Source organism: Lepus europaeus, chromosome 5 (assembly GCF_033115175.1).
Source record: "Lepus europaeus isolate LE1 chromosome 5, mLepTim1.pri, whole genome shotgun sequence".
Classification (NCBI taxonomy): Eukaryota; Metazoa; Chordata; class Mammalia; order Lagomorpha; family Leporidae; genus Lepus; species Lepus europaeus.
In genome coordinates this window covers 116,286,884-116,305,275 of record NC_084831.1, presented here as the reverse complement: position 1 = coordinate 116,305,275, position 18,392 = coordinate 116,286,884, and the positions used below count along the sequence as shown (strand labels likewise).

Here is an 18,392-nt window from a genome sequence, read left to right as displayed (position 1 = left end):
GAAAGGGCTGCGCCAAGCCAAAGTCAGGGACCTGGAACTCCATCTGGGTCTCCCCCAGTGTGATGGCAGGGACCTAAGCGCTTGCATCACCGGCTCTGCCTCCTGGGGTTGTGCATAAGCAAGAAGGTGGATCAGAGAGGGTAGCCAGGACTCCAGCCGGGCGCTCTGGTATGGGATGTGGGCATCAGAAACAGCAGTTTAACTGGCTGGGCCGCCACGTCCGGCCCCAACCTAACTTGTTTGGATTATGGCTAACAGTCTAAGGCAGACGTGTCAATAACCATTAGGCTAGTAAACAAATACCACGTATGTACTGAGAAAGGTAGTCCACTCCAAGAGAGAAGTAGCAAGGGACATGCACAACCAGCCGGAGCCTGATCTGAAAGAAGCGTTCATTTTCCTCTGGTCAGTCCAGAACAGCTGTGTAGATGAACTAGAATTTCAGTCTCCTCGTTCTAAAGTATTTTCGTGCCTCTCACCTTTCCAGAACCACCCCACCCCTTTCCGCTCCTTGCCAAAGGGCTGGAGCCAACTAATTCTGTCCCGAAGTCTCAAGAATCCACCCGGCCCGCCCCCTCCCTCCCCCCAGCTCCGGTTCAAGAATGCTCCAGACCACGGGCATTAGGAACGCGGGCCTGGAAAACACGGGGTCACGCGCGGGGCAAGCGCCAAACCGGCCGCAGCTCCGGGAGCGGCGCTGAGGGCGGGGCTGCTACGGGGCGGGGCGGGAGGAGGCCCGGGGGCGGCTTGGGTGTCACCACCAACCCGCTCCGGCCGGAAACTGGCGCTTGTTTCCGGCCGGACGGCCGAAAGCCACCGATCCTGAACCAGCCGCCGGAGTCGGAGTGGCGACCGGGTGTGGAGCAGGCAAAAAGCCACAGAGGGAGGCCAATCCCGATCAGTCCCGTCTGGCTTCAGCTCCAGGTCCTGTGTGGAGCAACAGCCCCGGTCGCAGTGTCCGCCGCCGCCTCCGCCTCCATCGTCGTCGGGGGAGGGGCCGGTCGGACCCGGGGGTCACTGCCGAGGAATGAGGAGAGGCGGCCGGGCCCCGTGCTCCGCCCCGGCCTAGGGCCTTGCCCCGGGAGTCGCGAGGGTAACGGAGCCCCCCGCCCCGACCCCTTTCCCCGTCCGCTCCCGCCCCTCCCGCCTCTTCCGACTCCCGAACTCTGCCCCTCTGATCTCCACTGTCCCCCTGCTGCTTTCCGATCGTATCTCGCCCGAAGCCATCTCCCCCGGGCACCCCTCCTCGCCCTGGCCGCTCCTCGCTTCGTCCCAACCTTTTCTCCTTTGCGCCTCCCTTCCACCTGCGTCCCGCGTGTCTGGCCGCGCTCCCCGGTTCCTGGCCTCCCCTCCTGAGCTGTGCGGGGCGGTGTGGACGGTCCCCTCTTGTCAGCTAGACTTTCGGGGAGGGATGGCGGAGTTTGTGAGGCGGTTACCGTGCGGGCTCCTAGCCCCCTGGTAGGATAAAAGTTCATCTTAACGTCTCAGTATAAAAGTCAAACGAAAAGACAACAAGCTTGTTCTCCCTGTGGGTAGCCAAACTGAGGTGCGTCCAGTAATGGAGGCAGGGAGCGAAAAAGATGTGTGTGTGTGTGTGTGTGTGGTGCGCGCGCCTGCGAGATTCTAGGGCACGCTTGTGAACTTTAGAAAAAGGCAAAGTTGCCGTGAGCCGATGGAAACTTTAGAAGCTGATGATGAGTAAGCCGGGGGCTGCGTGATCTCACCCTTCTCATAATTACTAGGTTAACGGTGTGGCTCCGGTCGGGATGGAATGGGATTTGTTTACTGGGCCGGCGTATTTTTAGCTTGTCGGCTCAAAAGGAGCTGCGTTCCGAGGCGCGCGCTCCCCCCTCCTGGTACAGTCTGTCCGCCTAACCTAGGTGGCTTCTCTGGGCGCAATGCACATGTAAAATTTTGAAAGTTAAAGGGAGCTGACAGGGGAAACTGTAAAAATGTTTTCGTGTAAAAGGGTTCCTCCCCCCGCCCCCCAATTTTCACAGTTTTCTTTTCATGACTGCAAAGCCAAGGATTAGCAGTCCTTTGGCTTTTTTTCTCCTGAACGTTTAATAAATACTATAGGAATGCTTTATTTAAAAAATCAGAGGCTGGCCTTTAGCTTCTTGTACTGTATGTCTGGGAGATCTTTGAGGCGTTTGAGTCTCTTTGTCTTTTAGAACCTGTTTCATAGGTGGGAAGGGACAGTGGAGAGAACAGGTGGAGGTAAATCTAGTCCAACAGGGTGACTAATCCCAGGAGTTGAAGGACAGACAGACACACAGCCAAACATCTTCCATCTGCTTGTTCACTCCCCAAATGCTGGCAACAGCATTCAGGCTGAAACCAGGAGTCCGGAACTCAGTCTGAGTCGCCTGTGTGGGTGGCCGGGGCTCAAGCACTTGAGAGATCACCTATTGCACATTAGCTGGAGACTGGGACAGAGGACTGGTAGTCTGTTGATATTTTGAAGGCTGAACTGCACTGTAAAATAATTGAAATGGATGTTGCTCATCTTCAGGCTGAATAGCAGTCTGTTCTAATTTCCACTATCAACTGGCATGACTTGGAGCACCTCCCCACCTAAGTGGCCAGTTGCTATGTACTTAGAGATTGCAAGTGCAAATATTAGCTCATGCTAGGGATAATTGAGAAGGTAAATATACGCAAAACATATATTCCAAAACCAAAATAGATTTTGTTTAGATTTTTCCCCATTTTGGATTATCAGCACCTTTTTGCCAATAATTATCCATTAGCATGAATAATTTAGAATTGAACAGATATCTGCTTTGGACATTATGCATCCGAATAGGGAAGACAGAAGGAAGATAGTTTCCAAACTGTCACTAATTTTTGTTGTTGTTGCCTGATTTGACTTGTTCCTTTCATTTAATATCAAAGACTCTCTTAGAAGAAAAACAGTGTAAAACTTTGCCAAAGAAAGGACTGTGTGCTGACTTGTGTAAGGCAGGATAAGCAATAATGAATGCTAATTGTTAGTTGGACTTTGGTGGCCATAGGTCACCAACAATTTGTAATTTTCCCAAAGCTAATTAAATCTCTTTCTTTTGAGATCTCTTATTGAAAAAAGATTTAATTTGGAGAATAAAATCTAATTTTAAGAGTCACAATACGTTCCCAGATCTGGTGACTGTCAGTGATTGCTTTAGCTGTGTGAATTGGATGATATATAGATAATTTGTATTTATATCTGTATATACCAGCTTTCTTTAGTTGAACTGCATATATTATTCTAGGGTGTGGAAATTGAAGAGTTTGAATATATTGAAGAATAACTAGAGCAGCCCAGTAGCTATCACTATTCCATGTTTTTAAAAAAAGATTTAATTTTTTAATTTTTAATTGAAAGGCAGAGTTACAGAGAGAGGGAAAGACAGATCTTCCATCTGCTGGTTCATTCCCCAGATGGCCACAACAGCTGGGGCTGGTCCAGGCCGAAGCCAGGAGCTTCTTCCAGGTCTCCCACATGAATGCAAGGGCCCAAGCACTTGAACCATCCTCTACTGCTTTCCTAGACACATTAGCAGGGAGCTAGATGGGAAGCGGAGCAGCCAGAACTTGAACTGGTGTGTACATGGGTGCTGGTATTGCTGGCAGTGATTTAACTTACAGTTGTGTCACAATGCTGGCCCCACTGTTCATTTCTTTGAAGGTTTTCTTTGGAATATTGGTGATTCAATATATATAACTAGGTGAATTACAGTGGAAAAGTATCAAAAATAAGTTTGGAGATGCTAAGTGCTTCTTGTAAAGCTTTGGGGCCCCTAAATATAGCAAGCATTCAGAGGATGCTGACAGAGGTCATCATAATGTGTGTGTGTATTTGTATAGTTATTTCTGTGGGGAAGTACCCCTCTCCTTTTCCCAAACACTTGTCCCACCAAAGGGAAAATCCTCAAACAATGTTTTAACGTGTGACCTCAGCTGTATCTTTCCTATGAGAACTTAGAAGCTGTGGAATAGCAGCCTGGAATCGTCTCAATAGCTCCTGATAAATTTGCATATTTAAAAATCTGTATAGGGGCTGGCGCTGTGGTGTAGTGGGTAAAGCTGCTGCCTGCAGTGCCGGCATCCCATATGGATTCGAGTCCCAGCTGCTCCACTTCCAATCCACCTCTCCGTTATGGCCTGGGGAAGCAGTAGAAGATGGCCCAAGTGGTTGGGCCCCTGCACCTGTGTGGGTGACCTGGAGGAAGCTCCTGGCTCCAGTTGTTGCAACCATTTGGGGAGTGAAGCAGCAGATGGAAGACCTCTCTCTCTCTCTCTCTCTCTTTGCCTCTGCCTCTTGGTAACTCTGCCTTTCAAATAAATAGATAAATCTTTAAAAAAATTTTTGTATAATTGGAACATAGGTTCAGGGCAGTTTTTATCATGAATGCTTGAATTCAGTTGATTATTTATTTTATTTGAAAGGCAGAGAAGAACAGATAGGCAGATGGACAGAGATTCTCTATCCACTGGTTCACTCCAAATGCATTCAGCAGATTGAAGCTGATAGGAATTCCCTTGTGCAGGTGGCAGGGACCCAAGTACTTGAGCCATCATCTGCTGCCTCCCAGGCTTCACATTAATAAAAAACTGAACTAAGAGCAGGGCCAGGACCTGAACTCAGGCATTCTGATGTGAGGTGTGGGTGTCCCAAGTTATGTCTTTTTCATTTTCTTTCTTTTTTTTTTTTTTTTTTGAAGATTTACTTATTTATTTGAAAGAAAGAGAGGGAGGGAGATAGAATCTTTATTGTTTCACTCCCCAGATGACCCTGGGTTATGTCTTAACTGCTATGCCAGAAGACTGCCTCTCAATTGATCTCCTCAGTTGATTTTTTTTAATGTGGCAGAGAAAGGAATTTGATTTTCTTTAAAAAATAAAATTTTGTTGAATAATGTAGAACATCCCTGTGTAGCTCTAGTGACTTGAGCTCCAAGCTTCAGTGAAATTTTTGGAGAAAAGTTACAAAAGACAGTTGTCCTTGTCCTTGTGATAAGGCTTGGAGGCGGTGGTGGAGAGGGAGGGTGGTAGGTGGTACGGTAATGGGAAGGCAGACCTTGTTTTGTTAGAAAACAAAACCAAGTTTAATGTGCTGCAGATGGAATATGTAAGAGCTGAGAAAACTTGAAATGACAAAAAAAGAATTGATGTGATAAATTAGAAGAGATTTCTGGATCAGTAATTATGAAATTGACTTGGGAGGCTATTGATTACTTGTAGTTATGGGCTATGGCATTAGATGGACCTTGGTTCAAATCTTGATTCTGGTTTTTACTATGTGACCTTGGACAAGTTGCTTTCCTACCCTTATCTATGACATTAGTATGAGCATCCAAGTAAATGAAGTAATTATTCTGTTTTAGGACTAAAATAAAAGAAAGGATCTTCCTGATGGAAAGTATAGAACGTGCAGAGTACAGTGATGGCTGAATGACTACAGTGCATGAGAATGGCTGGAGAGAATGTGGCTTGGTCAAGTCATGAGCAGAGCAGGCAAGAGGGTGGACAGGACTCAGCCAGACTCCGCTGGGTGTTGATAGAAAGGTCAATAGAGTCATTGTAGGTCCTTGAACAAAGGATGGATTTAATGAGAAGTATTGAGCTTTGGTTCAGGAACTTGGGGACAAGTGGGCAGGCACGAGTATATTGTGACTCTTCTGCTTCTCTGCTGTCCTGGTCCAAAGGGATAAAGCCAGGAGACAGAATATTCCTTGTAGAAGTTTTTGTTTTTATATACCTTATGATGCTGAGCTCTGCTTGTGCACCAACTTGTGGGAAAGACTGTCACTGGATTCTCAAGAGCTTATGGTAAGAACAGCATTATGTTTCAAGTGCATTTAACTTGTGATTTTCTCTGCTCTTGAAGGGAGTATTGGTATAGATAATTCAGAACTTAATGAGGAAATTTCTTGGTTTGAAACTGCATTATGTTTTTTTTTATTTTTAAATTTTTATTTAATGAATGCATTTTTACATAGATATAACTTTAGGAATACAGTGGTTCTTTCCCCCCTGCATTATGTTTTAAGCTGGATTTTAGGTTTTCTTTTTTTGATCATACTGATATTGAAATGAATTTGCATTTCGAAGCCTGTATTACCTGGTAGTGTGGAGAATACACTGATGCTGAAGGATAGTCAGTTGTGGGTTAAAGATTTGGCCTTGGGAATCCATGCGATAAATAATCTGTTTGTGGACATTGATAAGACTATACTAGTATGTTAATACAGACCCATTTCTTTTCAAAGTCTGGGCGAGTCCAGTGTGCTCTCTCAGGCCATCCGCCTGATATGTACAAAGGTTGGTAGATGATGCCTGGGTTGCAGCCAGGATGAGTCTTCACTCACAGTATCTGGAGGAACCTCGCTGCATTCTTGTTGCCTTGTTAAAGATTAAGCTGGTTTTCGCAAGGATTGGGGTTTTATAGAGGGTTTTCTGGATATCAGTTTCACTGAAAACCTGTCATATTTTTCCTTTTGAGGGAAACTTGTTTGAAAATATTTAAAAAAAGATAGGAGAAGCGTCCACATTTCAAGAGTAAACAAAAATCATAGAGCTGTTCTTTCAGTCTTTGTTTTTCAGTTGACTGGCTTTCTTCCATCCCTGCTGCCCTCCCCCCACCTCTTTACAGTCATTACAAAACTATGTGTTTGTGATGTCATGAGCACAGGATTATTATTTACCTCCTGAGTCAGGAGTTTGAAGAATATCTGAGCTGGAAATCAGAGGTGGAGAGGAATCCCTATATTGGGATTTTCAGTTGCATTTTAAAAGATTATATCTTATTCCTTTTTTTCTTTTGAGGAATAACTTTGGATAGGAGAAATTACTAAACCATTGTTTTTAGTGACCTGCTATGAGTTTTAGTTGTATGCTAAGTACTGTAGAGGATTAGGAAAAGTGATAATTTTGTGCCCTTGGAGAGCTTAAAGTCCAGAGTGAGAGGAATAGAAAGGAGTGAACATCTGTTGAGCCGCTATTAATATTCCAGACGAAATTTTTTCTTTTTCTTTTTTGACAGGGAGAGTGGACAGTGAGAGAGAGAGAGAGAGACAGAGAGAAAGGTCTTCCTTTGCTGTTGGTTCATCCTCCAATGGCCGCCGCGGCCAGTGCACCGCGCTGATCTGAAGCCAGGAGCCAGGTGCTTCTCCTGGTCTCCCATGGGGTGCAGGGCCCAAGCACTTGGGTCATCCTCCACTGCACTCCCGGGCCACAGCAGAGAGCTGGCCTGGAAGAGGGGCAACTGAGACAGAATCCAGCGCCCCGACCGGGACTAGAACCCAGTATGCCAATGCCGTTAGGTGGAGGATTAGCCTGTTGAGCCACAGTGCCGGCTTCCAGACGAAATTTTAAAATGTGAAAGTATATTATCAATTACATGGCACAGACTTTTTATACCTTAGGTGTTTTGGTTAGAAGAGTACTCAGGTAGCTATATTGAATGGTGTCACAGAGGAATTATAACTTGTTCCATATAAAAAAATCAAGTATATAAGGTATAATGGATGAGGATCAGGAGAGTGACAACAACAGCAACATCATTTCTTTTTCTTTTTTTTTTTTTTTTTTTTTTGAGCTGAAAGGGATCAAGCAATAGCCTGGAAACAGGATCATCCCTGAGATGTTCTTGGGACAGTGATGAGATGTGAGTAACAGTAATAGTCGTGAAATGAAGATGGGTAGGTTGGTTCAGAGCTTTTTTATAGGGTGTCTTAAAAAGCCAGGATTGTAAGTTTATATTTTATTTCATTATTTCTTTATTTGAGGAGAGACAGATGGACAGACAGTGCTCCCCCATCTAGTACTGATTGACTCCCCAGTGCCCACAATAGCTGAGGCTGGGCTGGGCCAAAGCTGGGAGCCAGGAACTTAATCCAGGTCTCCCATGTGACTGGCAGGCACTCAACTACTTGAGCCATCACCTGCTGCCTCCACAGTGTGCATTAGCAGGAAGCTGGAATTGGGAGTGGAGCCAGGACTTGAACCAGGCTCTCTGGTGTGGGATGTGGGTGTCTTACCCATTAGGCCAAATACCCACTGTAGTTTATATTTTATATTTTAAGTATAAAATGTAGAGTTGCAAGACACAGGTTGGCTTGGAGGGGAGATTTGACACCTGGGATGTATGAAGTGCTGGGGCCTAAGCTAAGAGTTGTGGAGGGTGAGATGAGGTGAGGACAGAGTGTAAAACAGGTTGTAGAGAAAAAAGTGAAATTGCTGAGGACTGAATGTGGGAGATGAGGGAGTGTGAAGAGTTAAATATTACTGACATGTTAAGCCTGAGCATCTGAGGCAATGACTGTGATATAAAAGCTCGGAAGTTTCCCACATTTTTAAAGGGAATGTGATAAGTTCACTTTGGGATGTGTTGGATTTAAAGTGGCAATGAAATGTCCAAATGAAAGCTCTTCTGATTGTGAGAATTATGGACCTAAAGCTGGAGTAGAGATGGGGGTTAATCAGTTTGGAAATGGAGCTTTGAATTCATTGGCATTGATGGGGTTGGTAGCTGTAACTAAGAGAATGAGCTCTCTGAGGACTGTAGTTTAGGAAAAGAGCAGATAAAACCAAAAACTAACATTTCCCCACTCTTCAAAGCCAACTTAATTGGTTCTTCCTTCTTTCCTGTACCATTGCTGCCTACTCCATCAATATCTGTTGAGCATCTCCTATCTTTTTTTTTTTTTTAAGATTTTATTTATTTGAAAGACAAAGTCACAAAGAGAGAAAGGAAGAGACAGAGATAGATCTTCTATCTGCTGGTTCACTCCCCAAATGGCCATAGAGGCCTGGGGCTGGGCCAGACTGAGGCCAGGAGCCAGGAGCTTCCCCCGAGTCTCCCATGTGGGTGCAGGAGCCTGAGCACTTGAGTCATCCTCCTCTGCCCTCCCAGGCGCATTAGCAGGGTGCCGGATTGGAAGTGGAGCAGCTAGGATTTGAGCTGGTACTCATTGGGGATGCCAGTGCCATAGGCGGCTTAACCCTGCTATTCCACAGTGCTGGCCCTGAGCATCTCCTGTCTTGTAAGCACTGGCCTCGGCTCTGGGGAGATGGAGATGAGTTAGATAAGGTCTGTACCCAGAAGGGCTTCTGAGTCCAGTGGGAGAAAACAGATGTATCAATGCATAGGTGGTGTGAAGTGTGATACATGCTGCAGTAGAAGGAGTAGCGGGGAAGGGCGAGTCCAAAGGTCACCTCTGCCTTGGGCACGTGGAGATTGAAAAGAGCTTCCCTGAGGAGACAACACTTGAACTGGATCTGGAAAAATGAGTTAAGAATATACCCACAGGTGATGGGGAGAAATCCACTCCAGGCTGAGAAAACAGCAAGAACAAAAGCTTAAAGGAATGGAACAGACTTCTTCAGGTAACATTTAAGTAATTATTATGGCTGGAGGACAGGGTTGGAGCGCAGGGATGAGTCTGGAGAAGTAATTCTCACGAGAGTTTTATCTGGTGCTGTAATAAATGATGCACCATCTAAAGATTTTAAGCATCAGGTGATAAAATAAGGTTCACATCCTAGGAAGGTTATTTCTGTCAGTAGCGCATAAGGTGAATTGAAGAGGGACGAAGCAAAGACCTTTTAATAACTTCATCATGCTTAACTGTAACACACCGTTGAGAGTAATCTTGTTTAGAGCATCATGGAACTGGAGAGGAACTAGTAAGCTTTCTTAGTCTTCCTTATTTATTTTCAAATAGAATGCCTGAGGTTTACTCAGGATCACAAAAGTAGTTCATTGATAACATGGTCTAGAGTTCACTCTTCATTGGCTGGCATGTGGTAGATTATTAATAAGTGTGTGTTCATCTCTGTGTTACGTGCCAACTCCCATTCCAGTGTATGTTCCATTTTGCCATTGTGCTGAGACACAGAGACTTAATATCATTCCATCCTACTGGCCTTTGTAACCAATCCAAAGTGAACATTGGTATTTTCCTGGGTCTGACTGAGGAAGACCTTATCGGAGAGTGCCACTGGGCAGATGGACTTTTGACCTGGAGCAATTGGGTGCCCTGGAGTGGGATGAATAGGATGTTAAGGTTCTTCAGCTATAATGATTCAGATGAAGAAGAATGTCAAGGTATCTTTTTTGCTGAGTGTATACATGTATTTATCTCTATTGCTAAATTCCCTTCAAGTTCTTTTTTTTATTAATTTATTTTTATTTACATGGCAGAGTTACAGAGAGAGAGAGAGAGAGAGAGAGAGAGAGAATTCTTCCATCTGCTAGTTTACTCCCCAATTTGCTACAATGGCCAGGGCTGAGCCTGGCCAAAGTCAGGAGGCAGGAACTACATCCTGGTCTCCCACATGGATGCAGGGGCCCAGACATTTGGGTTGTGCTTGGCAGCTTTCCCAGGCACATTAGCGGAGAGCTGGGCTGGAAGTGGAACAGCTGGGACCTGAACCCATACCCATATAGGATGCTGGCATTGCAGCAGCCGCTTTACCTGCTGTGTCATGACACTGGCCCCATTTCAAGTTTTCTTTTTTTTTTTTTTTAAGATTTATTTTACTTATTTGAAAGACAGAATTACAGAGAGAGGTAGAGACAGAGAGAGAGGTCTTCTATCTGCTGGTTCACTCCCCAGATGGCCGCAACGGCCAGAGCTGCACGGATCTGAAGCCAGGAGCCAGGAGCTTCCTTCCTGGTCTCCCACGTGGCTACAGGGGCCCAAGGACTTGGGCCACCTTCTACTGCTATCCCAGGCCACAGCAGAGAGCTGGATTGGAAGAGGAGCAGCTGGGACTAGAACCAACACCCATATGGGATGCTGGCCCTTCAGGCCAGGGCTTTAACCCACTGCGCCACAGCACTGGCCCTTCAAGTTTTCTTTTTAAAGTTTTAAATTGTGCCAATGAAGCTTATTAAAAGAAATTGGTAAATTGGATACTAACAGAAAGGATATCTAAAAAGCAAGGATTGTCATCACCATAGGATTCTAAATCTTTCTTCCCTGTGTCTATTGGAGTTTTGTGGGGAGAAATTGTTTGGTTTTAAAGCACTAAGTGAGAGTCTGGATTTTGTGTTTTGGTCATTTTTGCTGGAGGAGAATAAAAGAACAAGATAGAATATCTCTTAAAGTCCCTATATTGGAGGGCAGGAGAAGGGGAAGGAGCAGGAGAAGATGGGAGGATGGAAGGGCAGATACTTTCCATTGATAGGCCTTTCTCAAAACTGGACTGAGTGGTGGTTTCTCTATTCTTTTCTCTGACTTTTGTCATCATCTTCCCCAGAGAAGGGCCTTGATTTGGAAATTGTCCACTTTAGCAGAGCTGCCAATTCTTAATTCTTTCTCAAGTGGGCAAGGGTACATTTTGTTTTTGTTTATGAGTGTTTGGGGGAGGGGAGGCACAGAATAGTCACAGCAAGTCCTTATCTGAATTCCGATGCTACTGGAAGTTCTCTTGGCTTTGTTTTGGGGGAGATGACTTGGTTACAGGGGCATTTAAGTTATGTAGGAAGGTGGTTCTCACTCCCCTCAGCTATCTGATTGGGGGTGGCAGTAAAAACTTCCCTCTTGTCCTTTATTATCAGCCTGCAGTCCACCTTGTTCTCGGTTCTTCCTTCTAACTGTGCTCGCTGTGTGAGGAATGTGAAGGCTCCTCTTCTACTTAAAACAAAACCAATCATGTCCTAGGTTTAAAGAGGTCAACCCACCCCTGACTGCTCTTTTTTATTAATGATTCCTCTCTTCCATTTACCTAGTCCTTTCTTTTAAATTTTTACATAATAATCAAACATCTAGAAAAATTCAGGGTTAAAAAACTCTAATGATTTTGATGCTACAATCCCAATCTAGTGGGTGTTAACGTTCTGTCATATTTGTTTTAGATCTCTCAGTCTCTGTAATGTTAGATACACCTAAAGACTCACACTTCATCCTTTCCCTCTTGCTCTTTCTCAGGGAATGACTACTGCCTTGAGTTGGTTTGCATTATTCCACTTCATGTTCTATACTTAACCCCCTATGAATTATTTGTTCATAAAAAACATGCAGTTTTGTTTTGAAATGGTACATAACTAGCTTCATACTGTAATTATCCTCTTGCAGCTTTTCTCTCAACATTCTCTTAGATGTATCTGCACATGGACTCTAGTTGATTCAGTCACTTCATCTCTAAACCTGTTTGCTCGATTGCATTTCCTGCTTGCCCTGTTTTTTTTTTTTTTTTTTAAAGAAGCTTATCTATCCTTAAACACCCAGTGTGAATGATCTCTCCCATGAAAATGTTCCTACATGTTTTTTCTTCAATGATATCTGGTATTTCCCACTTCTGAATGCTCCCATGGTTTGTTGATTTCGTTGGTACCTGTGATGCAGCAGTTGTGTATTATTTTGGTTTATTTGTGCCTTCCCTGCCTTCTATCACACTGTAAGCTCCTTGAAAACAGACAAGTAGTCTTATCTTTGTATCCCTTGTGGGGCTTGCCATATAACTTACACATGGTAGGCATTTAGCGGCTATTAGTGACTGATTATATTAATGAATAAAAGAATAAAGACCATTCTTTGTGTGGGTGAGCTATTTATTTTGAATATCGGGGTGGCCTCTTGGAAAAATAAAGCTTGTAAAGAAACATTCAGCACTGAAAATTATATAAAAAGGGACATAAATGGTGAGAGCAGTGAAGAGTAGCTTCTGCAGGGGGTGAGAGCAAACATTCCTTGGAAAATGAAATGGGAAGTGATAGGTGATATCATCCCAATGAGAAGACTTGCTGGAATTGATCCTGGTGGCTTTTGAGGCAGTGTGCTCCTGTGGCCAGACTCATTTTGCTGGCTATCAAATTCTGCTTTTGTCATCAAGGTCTTGACACTTTCCCTGGAGATGGGTGATAAGAAAAAGCAGCCTCTGTTCATTTACTAAACACTGCTCAGGCCTGGAATTCTTTGTCTCTTAAAGAAACAAGCCCAGTGGAAGCAATCATACATAATGCATGTATAGCCGCACTCTCCTCCTGCTTGACGAGGCCAGGTTGCTTCAGAAGCTTCAAAAGCGTCTGTTTTAAAATCTTCAGAGGAATATTTTGAAGTTTTAATTCTGTAGTGTTTAATCCTAATATTCTATTGTTGTGGCCTCATGGAAACTCCTCAACTTAATATTTTGGAAACTATATGAAACCGCTGTTTTGTAGGTAAACAGCCAAACATAAACTGTTTTGCATGGATGAACCTAATACCTCAGGTCTCGAGTTTCTCTTGGGTTCTAAACAGCAACATCATGGGCCTTTTTGAAGTAGATAATCCCAAGTCCATTTATACTTTAAAGATGCATTTCTGAACTTTAATTTTCAGCTTTCTTTTGTAGTTACGTTTAGCTCAAATTTTTAATAACTTTTAAAAAATCTTTTGAGTACATGTTGAACATATTTGAGAGGATTGTGGGGAATGTATGAGAGTAATATGAAGGCCAAATTAGGCCCTGAAAAATAAGCCTGAGATGAAAACTTTTGCTATAACTGTCTACATGTAATTGAGCTGGCTATAAAGAGCTTACATTCCCGTAAGTAAATGACTTTTTTTCCTCCTTTCCTAACACCTCCATGTCTTTTTTCTAGTCTTGATAAGGAAAATCTGGTAGTAGGGAAAATAAGACAAAATTGTATGTGGCCCTTTCATTTTATTTGGGGATCTGTCAGGAAAATGGGCAAGAGCCCTACCTCTTAACACCAGGCTATTACTTTGTGGTTCTCAGAAATGTTCGTAAGGTTAAAGGAAGGCAGATGCTGAAGTCAGGGGAAAATGCAAAGGAACAGGGTAGATGGCAGGTGGTAGCAGACTTTAGAGAATAGGATTGAGGAACAGGAACAGAGAAAAAGGGGATAGGTATAAATATTTAAAGAGATTCTGTTTCCTCTCATCCTTTAAAACCTGGCTTGGTTTTCTTTATAAACCTGTACCTTAAATATATCAAAGTTGTTCCAGGCCACATACTATGGATACCTGCTAGGGAAGTATCATTATATAGAATGCAGCTTTGAAAGTAACTTTTGTGTTCTAAAAATAGTTCTTTGAAAAGCCAGGGTCATTTTAAATGCACTGGTCTACTCTAGTACCTTTTGAATCATTAATAGCTGACATCAAAGGAAAAGAAGAGAGTTCTCTCTGAGGTTTTAGTGTTTAATAAATCTTGATATTTACATGATGACAGTTCCATGTGAGAAATTAAAGCAAAGACAATTGAAAAATATAAAACTATTAGTGAAAATGTATTTTAAACAGCAAGTTCTCATCTGTTTTTAAAAATTTACCTGCTCCTGTGTGTTTCTGAACATTTGCTTTTGTCTCCTTTGAACTGGATGCTCACTTGATTGTTAAACCATTCATTTCCTGGGAATTTCATCAGTACTACAGGACAAGATTCCTTGCCATGAAGAATACTTGGCTGCTATTGTTTACTGGCCAGGGATGGAGACTTCCCATACCCCTTCTCAGAAGTCTGAAAATAGAACTTGAGAGTAAAGACTTCAGAGTTGCTGCATCCTCGCTTCTTTGGTTGCCTAAAATAAATTTCCAGCTCTTTGGCACAAGGTAGCTTCTGAATTTAACAACATTAAATTCCTACTCTCACACATCATCTTTGTAATTTTTTGTAATATACTGGTTCATTATGAAAATTAAGATTATGCCAATTTCCCTTGATGTTTGCTGCCTGGAGGAGACTATAAATTCCTTTCCACTGAACACCTGCTCAGTACTAGAATCTGGGCAAGATGCACTAAGGTGATACCAGGGAGGTATCATCCAGCAAGTAAGCTAAGCAAGTAGTAGGAGCATTGGTGCCTCGGGAATTTACATTCTGAGCTGAATAGGACATAGTTATACATACATAAATGCATATCTGTATATGAGAAACAAGTACAGGCTATGTAGAAGTTATGTGTGTCGTCATACATATTTTAGGACTGAAGGAAAATTTACATAGTATCATGGCTTTCTAAATGAGGCCCAGAACATGTTATTTTTAAATATTTTTCTATTTAGTTGAAAGACAAGAGTGACAGAGAGGGAGAGACAGGACTGGGCCAGGCTGAAGCCAGGAGCTCCATCTGGGCCTCCTACAAGGGTGGCAGGGGCCTTCTGTTGCCTTCCCAGGTGCATTACCAGGGAGCTAGTTGAAAGCAGAGCTGCCAAGACTTGAATGGGTGCTCCCATATGGGATGCCATTGTTGCAAGCAGTGTCTTAATCTGCAGTGTCATGATACTGGCCCCCGAGGCCCAAGAAATTTTAATGATTTGTTTAAGGTATTAGTTATCATCAACAGCAAACATTTTATTGGATATCTACTCTATGAGAAGTTAGGCCTCAGATGTAGAGTTATGTCATTAAGAATTAATAATTAGTTGTGAATACTGAATATTTGTATCAAGAGATAAATAGCAATGCAAAATCATGGTACTAAGTGAGGGGTACAGTATATGGAGTTCTGTAGCAGTTCAGTGAGAGTAGGTAGGGAACATTTGACCCTTAGGGTAAGCTAGGCCTGAGAGAAGAGAGAAGACTGAATGAGTGCAGAGGGGAAGCACTCGAAGGAGAACACGAGCAAAATCCAAGTAGCAGACCAAGTAGAGGGTTCATAGCACAGTTCTAGAGGGGAAGTGAGATCAATAGAGTTGGAGAGTAAGATAAACTGGAGGGGACCTTATCACAGGCAAAAGAGTATGGTTTACTGAATCCCCTTACAGTGAAAGATTTCCAAGCAGCAAATTGTATGTGTATGTGTATGTACATGTGTATGTGTATGTGAATGTGTATGTATATGTAGTGTTTTAGGAAAATCAATTCTTCCATGTGGTATAAATTGGAGGAACAGAGACCAGTTGGAGGAGGCTGCAGTGGTCCAGGGAAAAGAGTCTCAACAGGGTGAGGGCAGAGAAGAAGTAGACAGAGATTTGAATTATTCCAAGAGGAATACATAGAATTTGATAATTAATGAGTTATAGCAGTAGGAGAGTTGGGTTTCATTGGTTCTGCTACATCTCTCCAATGGGGTACCTTAAACATTATTTTTTTTAAGATTTATTTTATTTATTTGAAAGAGCTACAGATACACATACACACACACACACAGAGAGAGAGAGAGAGAGAGAGAGAGAGAGAGAGATCTGTCCACTGGTTCACTCCCCAAATGTTGAAACCATCAGGGCCGTGCCAGACCGAAGCCAGGAGCCAGGAGCTTCTTCTGGGTCTCCCATGTAGGTGCAGGGGCCCAAAGACTTGAGCCGTCTTCCCTGCATTAGTAGGGAGCTGGATCAAAAGTGGAGCTGCCAGGAGTAGAACCAGTATGGGATGCTAGTGCTGCAGGCAGCAGCTTTACCCACTGCACCATGATGCTGGCCCCGATGGAAACCTTTAAAAAGTGCTGAGTCCAGCCCAAAATTCAGATAATTTAAATAAAATGGTTTTTGTTCCTATGCCTAGGATGAGCGTACATTAAAAAGTTTGTGGGAAAAAAAGTTTGTGGAAATTGATGTTAAAAGATAAGTTTATGTAGGTGCACAAAGTTTTGAAATCCATGCTTATGTGGGGTCTTAAAAAGTTCATGGAGGGGCTGGTGCTGTAGTGCAGCAGGTTAAAGCCCTGCCTGAAGCCCTGGCATCCCATATGGGCACTGGTTCGAGTCCTGGCTGCTCCATTTCTGATCCAGCTCTCTGCTATGGCCTGGGAAGGCAGTGGAGGATGGCCCAGGCCCTTGGGCCCCTGTATGATGTGGGAGACCCTGAGGAGTCTCTTGGCTCCTGGCTGTGTATAAGCTCAGCTCTAGCCATTGCAGCCATTTGGGGAGTGAACCAGTGGACAGAAGATCTCTCTCTGTCTCTGCCTCTGTAACTCTGCCTTTCAAATAAATAAAATATATCTTAAAAAAAAAAGTTTGTGGAAAATGCATGTTATGAAAAACCTATATATGGCTTCAGAATTTTTGTGCAGCAAAATAAACTTTTTTTTTTAAAGATTTATTTTATTTATTTGAAAGAGTTACAGAGAGAAGCAGAGGCAGAGAGAGAGGTCTTCCATCCCCTGGTTCACTCCCTAGGTGGCTGCAATGGCCAGAGCTGTGCCGATCCAAAGCCAGGAGCCAGGAGCTTCCTCCTGGTCTCCCACGTGGGCGGAGGGGCCCAAGGACTTGGGCCATCTTCCACTGTTATCCCAGGCCATAGCAGAGAGCTGGATCGGAAGAGGAGCAGCCGGGACTAGAACTGGCGCCCACATGGGATGCTGGTGCTTCAGACCAGGGTGTTGACCTGCTGCACCACAGTGCTGGCCCCTAAACTTATTTTTAAATTCCATTTTTTTAATGAACTTTCTAAATTACCATTGTAAATAATAAAACAATATAGAGCCAATTCTTTTGAGTGTTCTTTCTACTATATCATACTGCTAAGGAGGAGGGTCTTGTGGTTAAAACACAGCACAGATGCCTGGGAAATGAAACGGGAAGCCAAAGACCACATTGTGATGAGGTTTAACCACAGGCTGTTTTCACTTCTGCATAGGTTTTCCTTATCTTTAAGCACTCAATGTATATAGTTAGGTCTGTCAGGCTCATAATGCAACACTAGCCTTGATTTCCTAAAGTTTTCTTGTTTTGAGATTCAGTTCTTCATATTCAAGTGAAAAGATCCCTTCAGATTTTGGATTTAAGTGTGTTTTCTCTGGGGAACTAGTTTTGAAGATGAAATGGTCTCCCTCCCTAATACATACACAAGTAGGTAGGCCACTTCCATTACAAAGCTGTAGGTGAGGTAGCCGTAAAGGCCCCATAGTCCTTTCGGAGCACGAGGAGGAGGTTAGTTTTGAACCTAAATCTTTAAGGCTTAATTACCAGGTCAGCAGTTAAGAACAGTTTACTTGAACAAATCTTACTACCTGAAAAAGAGAATCAGTGTTGTGAATCAGTTGAATAGTTTTGCTAATGTATTTTTAGAGGATCCAATAGCCTTTTAAAAATCCTTTGTATGTTTTTTTTAAAGATTTATTTATTTATTTGAATGCAGAGTGACAGAGAGGGGGAGACAGATCTTCTAGTTCACTCCCCAAACGGGCACAAAAGCCAGGACTGGGCCAGGCCAAAGCCAGGAGCCAGGAACTTCATCCTGGTCTCCCAGATGGGTGGCAGGGACCCAAGGACTTGGGTCATCTTCTGCCTTCCCAGGGGCATTAACAGGAAATGGAATTGGAAATGAAGCAGCTGGGACTCAAACTGGCGTTTCAATATGGGGATTTATTTTTTAAAATGTAGTTAGGCATATTTAAGATGAGACTCATTCTCCTTTATTTTTTAATGTTTGTTTATTTTCATCTACTTGCAAGGCAGAGCAACAGTGAGGGGTGGGGGATCTTCCATCCATTGGTTCACTTCGAAAGGCCTGTAA

At 43.4% G+C, this 18,392-nt stretch overlaps 1 protein-coding gene across 3 annotated transcripts in view; it reads left to right on the top strand.

Moving 5' to 3' along the window:
• The first annotated feature begins 785 nt into the window (after positions 1 to 785).
• OTUD7B (OTU deubiquitinase 7B) overlaps positions 786 to 18,392 on the top strand; it is a 65,232-nt gene continuing 47,625 nt past the window's right edge. The window contains exon 1 of one of the 3 annotated variants that reach the window (XM_062192168.1): positions 786 to 924. The gene's annotated coding sequence lies outside the window, so the exon portion shown is untranslated. Of the gene's footprint in view, positions 1,094 to 7,627; positions 7,652 to 18,392 lie in introns of those variants that run through there. The other 2 variants (XM_062192165.1, XM_062192167.1) reach the window with 2 other exon arrangements.